We start from the raw sequence: 7,116 nt of genomic DNA on the forward strand, positions 1-7,116 counted from the left end.
TGCCCCCGGGGGGGGGGGGGAGGGAAGAGCACATCCATAGTAAGAATGAGACCATAATTAACTTTGAAATAAATAAGTTAAAGAATGAAGTTTCTGGGGGCCTGCAGGTGGCATAGTAGGTTACATCTCTGGACTCCCATCTGGCCAACCAGGTTCAAGTCCCAGACCCAATGGCTTCAAACTCACAGTGTATGTGTATGTGTTAGTGTCCAAGATCCCAGGAGGAGAATGGAGAAGGGACTGTGGCATGGTTATCCCCTCTGGGGAGTAACTTCTCACTTTCCCTCTCACTGTCTCTCTCTCTGGCGAGTGCACTCACCATAAGGCAAAAATCTCTTTGAAGAAGAAAAAAAAAGGGATTAAATTTCTGGTCTTTCTGGTAGTCAGAAGGGTGAATATGAATAACATGGAAAACTAATTCTGACACTCTTTGCCCTAAGAACAAGAAAATCAATATCAGAAATCATTGTTTCTCTGCAATACATATTTCTTTTTTTTCTTTTTTTGGAGTTTTTTTGCTATAGGGTGCGTGCACTCGCCAGAAAGACAGAGAGAGACAGAGAGACAGAAAGTGAGAAATCAACCCCCAGGGGGGATGGCCATGCCACAATCCCTTCTCCTCCATTCTCCTCTCAGGATCTTGGGCACACATGCACACGCGCCCGGTGTGAGTTTTCAGCCACTGGGTCTGGGACTCGAACCCTGGTCGACTACATGGGAGTCCAGCGACATAGCCATTATGCTAACTGCTGGTCCGTGCAATACACATTTCTCACTGCTTCACATGAAAATAAGACATTCAGGGACTGGCAGGTGGCATAGTAGTTTCAATGCTGGACTCCCACAGGACCAACCCCAGTTCAAGTCCCAGACCTGGCAGCTTGCTTTCTCACTTTCCCTCTCTCTCTTTTTTTCTCTCTCTGGTCAATTTTTTAAAAAATTAATAATGATAACAATAAATAAAATTAAATAATGAACAAAATACATTCAGAATCAAATGGGTAGATTTCAAAAGGGCAAGCACAAAGTACCTATAGACAAGCTTTCACTGCTTTCTATATAATGTTTAGAAATGTGCCTGGTACATTTAGGATCTTTAAAAAAAAAAATCCAAATGGTCTTAGTTGTTCCACACAGTATCAATGCTATTCCACACATACATATTTCAGATAAGCTATCAGACATCCATAGAATGTAGCTAAGGGGTACTTTTGTCATAGTAGTGTACATCATAAAAGGAGCCTTTTGTGACAACAGCTGTTAAGGTCAGAGACAATACTAGAATTCTCTACAGACTTCCAACTGATTAATAATGGATCTTCCAGATACTAAAGTCAGTGTGCTAAACGTGTCTTAAAAATCATAAAAATCAGGACCAGCAGTTGGCATAATGGCTATATTGTTGGACTCCCATGTAGTTGACTGTGGTTTGAGTCCTGGACCCGGTGGCTTAAACTCATGCTGGGTGTGTGTGAGGGTGTGCCCAAGATCCCAAAAGGAGAAGGGATTGCAGCGTGGCGATCCCCCTAGGGGGGTGATTTCTTGCTTTCTGTCTCTCTATGTCTGTCTTTATGGTCAAGTGCACTCGCCCTATAGCAAAAACCTCCCCTCCCCCCCAAAAAAAGAAGTCATAAAATCAAAAAATACCAACTGCATAAGGTTTTTTTCTTCCAAATCATATCCCAAAGGTGCACTCATTCCTAACTAGCATTAAAGACAGAATGAATATCAAAAGAAATTTTTCTCAGACCCAAAGATTCTTTATGTATGACCCAAGAAAGATCAATCAACCAGAAAAGAAAGATTTTTAATATCGTTTTCGCTTTCAATGTGATTGTGGCTTTTATACCATTTGTGCCACAGCAGAAACAGTTCCACAGTTTAGCATTTCCAGGGACAAACTCACTAGTTATGTAAGAAAAAAGATCTCCCTATTTATTTTCAGCCTGAATTTAAACCAATAGATTAACCACAAACCCATCAGATGGTTATAGCTTCAGTAGAGTTCTTGGATATTCGGACAACAGTTAAGTTAATTGACTTAATTGCTAGAAAATATAGCTGAGAAATTCTGGAGCCAATATTTTACATTTGAATGGCTTTCATATTATATATTTAGAATGTGAACCTACATTTCAACAGGCTTTTAAATCATAAGAAAAACAAGTCTCTGAGCTAATAGGCTCCTTTAGATTCACTTCACATACAAATAAAACCACCCAGAAGCAGCACATGGCCAAGATAAATATGCCAATAGGGGGACCAGCAGTTAGTGTAATGGCTATGTCGCTGGACTCCCATGTAGTCGACTAAGGTTCAAGTCCTGGACCCAATGGCTTAAACTCACTCCGGGCATATGTGCTTGCGTGCCCAAGATCCCAAAAGTAGAATGGAGAAGGGATTGCAGCGTGGCCATCCCTCCTGGGGAGTGATTTCTCGCTTTCTGTCTCTCTGTCTCTCTCTGTCTTTCTGGTGAGCGCATGCGCCCTGTAGCAAAAACCTCTCCATAAAAAAGAAAAAAATATGCCAATAGGAACAGACATAAAAATTAGTCATCTTATACTTGAGCAGCCAGCTATCTCAGACCACTTACTGGTACTGCAAATAAAGCGACTTAAGGTAATGTATCTTACACCATTTTATTGGGAACAGTAGACACAAAACGCATTACCAACAAGCAGTAACTCCTTTTAAAAACTAACTTTTATCATTTCCTATAAGCAACATCCAATATTAAAAGAAACTAGACTAAGATTTTCAGACTGTAATGAAAATTTCCAAGGCCTGCTTTAAACTGATGTAACCAAGAGATAAGATAACCAAAAAAAAAAAAAAAGACGTACCACAGATGTGATACCAAAAAAGTTCAAAATAGACATTTATTGCCTTCAACAGATGCTCTAAAATTTAGTAAAATTTGTCTAATGACTAGCACCAAACAGCAAGTTGCCACCAAACTGACCAACTTTAGGTTTATATAAACTAATACTAGAAACAGAACAATCATCTACTTGATGTTTACTGTGGGCCACGTATGAGCAAAGAACTTCATAGACATTATTTTACATTGTCCTTATAAGCATTGCCTGTCAGATTAATCTCATCTTATAGATGAAGAAACTGAGGTTCAAAAAGTTGACCTGCCCAAGGACTGAGCCAGGAAGCAGTCAAATCCAGGCATGGCTAGCTCCTAAGCCTAGTCTTTTCACTGCACCACAGATTCCCACCATTCTGTTCTGGCCAATCCTTGCAAGTCTGTATTATATGAGAAGTAAGCAAAGGACCATTTCTTTTAAAATTTACCCTACAGAAATACTATAGATGTCAGACACCTTAGAACAGAGTCTTGTTTTTTAAAAATGTTAACAGAACTAAAGGAAACAAATCTTCTCTTCTCTGAAGATAACCTATTAAACCACATAACACTAGAAATTTATCCTCCATCATTATAAGTAACAGGTCACATAACGTGAGAAATTACAAATTTCACCCCTCTCTAAAAATGAACTTCTAGGGGCCAGCAGGTGGCATAGTGGTTAGGGGTGCTGGACTCCCACATGACTGATTGCTGTTCAAGTCCCTGACCTGGCAGCTTACTTTCTCACTTTCTCTCTCTCTCATTCTGTCACTCTCTGGTCAAATCAATAAATAAAGTTAAATATTTTTTTAAATGGAACTTCCAATAAAGTCACCATAATAAAAATATTTCTTGAAACTAGTTAAAAAATCCTTATCTTGGGTTCATATTCTCTTCCAGTAGAACTAGACATATTCAAAGTAGAACTGCAAAGGTCAAAGTGATAATCCAGATAAATTTCAGAGTTTCTAAAATTCTAACTCTCAAATGTTCATGCAAGCAGGTGGATCCAATAGGACACAGTAAGTCAAATTCACAAAAAACTCTCCAACTTTACAAACATGAAACTATTCTGAGGTTTGCTTCTTTGCCTTGATGCTGTCCGTCTATTGTTAACAAGTTATAAATATTAATTTGAGGGAAAAAATAGGAGGAAATAACCCAGAATCCTGAAATCAGACACATTGAGATAAACTAAAATGAAAACCTTTATTTTTTTAGGTTTTTGTCATAAGGTATGTGTGCTTGCCAGAGAGAGACTGAGCGGGAAAGTGAGAAATCAGCCCCTAGGGGGAATGGCCATGCCACAATCTCTTCTCCTCCGTTCTCTTCTAGGGATTCGGGATATGTACGCACATGAACCCAGCATGAGTTTCAAGCCACCAGGTCCAGGACTTGAACAGCAGTCAATCATGTGGGAATCTAGGACCATAACCACTACACAACCTGCTTGTCTCCCTAAAACTGATAACTTTTAGAATGCATGGTATACCTTTTGCTTTATAGACAAGAAGACAGGCCCTTGAAGATAAAATTGACTAATGGCTAAATGCATTAACCACTGTGACCAGTTAAATTTTATTGCCTTAAATCTCAGCACCTTAAGTTTGCTATTTAGCAGGCGTGTAATCATTAGTGTATAACTCAATCTCTTTGATCCTCAGTTTCCTCAAAGACAAAATAGAAATAATCCTTAAACATAAAAGATTAATGTAAAGATTACTGCAGACAACATTTAAAACTGACTGGCATGAAGCAATTACTGTTGTTACTAATATTTAATACATAAAGTCTTTGGTGAGATTGGAAGAACCCAGATTCTGAAGTTCTTTATAATCTTCCAAGATTATCATGTCTATAATTCCAAACTTATCCTGTCATTGAAAATTCAGAACTGAGATAATGATTTATGAAACACAATCATCCATGAACATCTAAGTGGGCTTCAATAGATTGTTCTTAACAAGGCAGTTCAAATATAAAAGACACGGAAGGTTTTCCCAAGGCTGTGCTATTAGCTGATGGCAAGTTCATTTAACTGGGTTTCAAATTCATCATCTGTAAGTATGAGAATTTACCTAGGTGACCTCTACATTACCTGCTTGAAAACAATCTAGAATAAGCTTCCTAAATAACACAAAATAAAACTGATGTCTCAATATTTGAAAATTTACTCACCACTCAAAAAAATTTTATTTCCACTATAGGAAAAATTAAGTCATTATGAAATCACAAACCGTATGCTGTCTTTTCCATAAAAGACTAAAAATACTGTACTACTCTTACTGGGTAACTTAACTCTACACTCTCGACTCTGAAGATGGCCCTTCAGGTAACTCTGGGCTATTCATTTAGCTGCTCACAACCTCTCTAGGTACTAAAATGGTAAAATACTTACCTTCATCTCAAAAATAAAAAGTGAACGTATTAAAGCTAGAGTTTTGACTCCATTTATCTCTTGGATAAATTCCAAGAGAGTGGGCATAAGAATTAACCCTAAAACATTCCAGATCAAACTGGAGTGATGATCATCTCTTCAGGAACTCAAGAACCATGAACCCAGTATGCTTCTGTGATTTCACACATTTTGAGGAAAGACTATCTAAATCAACGGTTTAAAGAAGTTGTCACTTTCTGCTTAGCATATACAAACTATATTGTATGTAGGGACCAAAACTGTTTGCTGAAAAAAATTAAAATTTTCTTCCCACAAGTTGTGATTTAAATGTCTTCATTTTTTGGTTGTTGTTAGAAACACTTGTTATAAACCCAATGGTTTGAGCTGTTGTCACTAAAGAGGAGAAACAGTTGATACTAATAGTCCAATTTTTGGCGATCCAAAGAGCAATACTTCTTGGATTTCTATCAGACACTTGACACTCAACATATCAACTTCAAATAACTATAGTTTGTATTTGGAAAATTCTGATCCAACAAATGAAAATCAGATCTTCTGGATTAGCAACGCATATTTCACTGATCTCAGTTCTTCAATACAGAGCTCAAGATATCCAGTGACATATTTACACTCCAGGGATACATCCCAAAAAAGGGAAAATTTTCTGGGGAAAGGATTTTCATATTAACATCAAGGATTGAGTTATTGGTAACCAGTGGCAACTACTGGATACTTACGAATTTGTGTGCAGATATTCAAAGGTTAGCTGAGCTCGATTCAGACTGCTGTAATTTGTGAAGGCCATGACTTCAATGAGTTCTCCAGTCTTCTACCCACTAACTGAGCAGTTTAACTTTATAACGGAATAGATTTTTCTAGGATTTCTTCCAATAAAGGTTTAGTAAGTCTGCACTCCTGAATGATGATTAAACAAAGTTACCTAATGTTTATCTGGAATATATTCAAAGATATTCAAAGAGATGTTTAAAACTACAGTTGATTTCTTCTGCGGTTTTTTTTTAATCTTCTCAATGACTGTGACGTAATTTTTCAGAAAGAACTACGTCATAAATCTACGGTTCTGAGGAGCTTTTAACTTTAGTTGGCAATAGTTCAATTCAGAGGACGAGCTGAATGTTGATTATCCTGGAATATATGGTCCTTAAATTGGTGGTTTATTACTGTTGCATCTTCGTATTCTTTTAGTCTTTTGTTGCTGCTGTTCCCATAAACTTCCTGTGATCAGGAACTTTACCAATCTGGATACTTACCAACCCGGAATTTACCCACTTCTGTCATAAAACTAAACAGTCACCCATTGTCTTCGCCACCAGATGACAAGATTCTTAAATAGGCTCTAGACTGAGTACCACAATGTTGATCGGGTACATATGGCGGTAGTTCCGGCTTCAGTACTTCCCAACTGAAAGAGCTCCTTGGCGCTGACTGAAGATTTCCTTTTTCAAAGCCGAGGCAAACCCGACTTGCTGTCCCACCCCAATCTCCTCTGGGTGGTGGGTAAATTACCTCACGCAAGCCCACAGGAGGGCCTCACAATTGACCCGCCCAAATCACCAAAGGGAGGGCCGCGCCCCTCCCCCACTTCCCTCAGACAGCGGCCTCAGCCTCTCAGGCCCTTCCTGGGCCTCGGTCCCGTGGTCACCTCCTCACGGAAAGGAGTTACCACTAGCTTTCAAGGCCAGGATCAAGAGCAGTAGCGAGCGCACCACCCAACCGGGCGTTGCCGGGAGCTCGTCGCTGCCTTTGTCCCTCCCCGCGGAATTGGAACCCAACAACCGCAGGGCGCTCTTGGAACCATGTGCTGCTGCTACTGCTGCTGCCGCCGCCTCTGCCGCCGCCC

At 39.2% G+C, this 7,116-nt stretch overlaps 1 long non-coding RNA gene across 1 annotated transcript in view; it reads right to left on the minus strand.

Moving 5' to 3' along the window:
• The window catches only part of LOC106734814 (uncharacterized), a 20,746-nt gene extending 13,630 nt beyond the window's left edge, over window positions 1-7,116 (minus strand). The window contains exon 1 of the long non-coding RNA XR_001370366.2: window positions 5,993-7,116. This is a non-coding gene — a long non-coding RNA (uncharacterized LOC106734814). The remainder of the gene's footprint in view (window positions 1-5,992) is intronic.

Source organism: Tupaia chinensis, unplaced genomic scaffold (genome assembly GCF_000334495.1).
Source record: "Tupaia chinensis unplaced genomic scaffold, TupChi_1.0 Scaffold000226_1, whole genome shotgun sequence".
In the NCBI taxonomy this organism is placed as follows: Eukaryota; Metazoa; Chordata; class Mammalia; order Scandentia; family Tupaiidae; genus Tupaia; species Tupaia belangeri.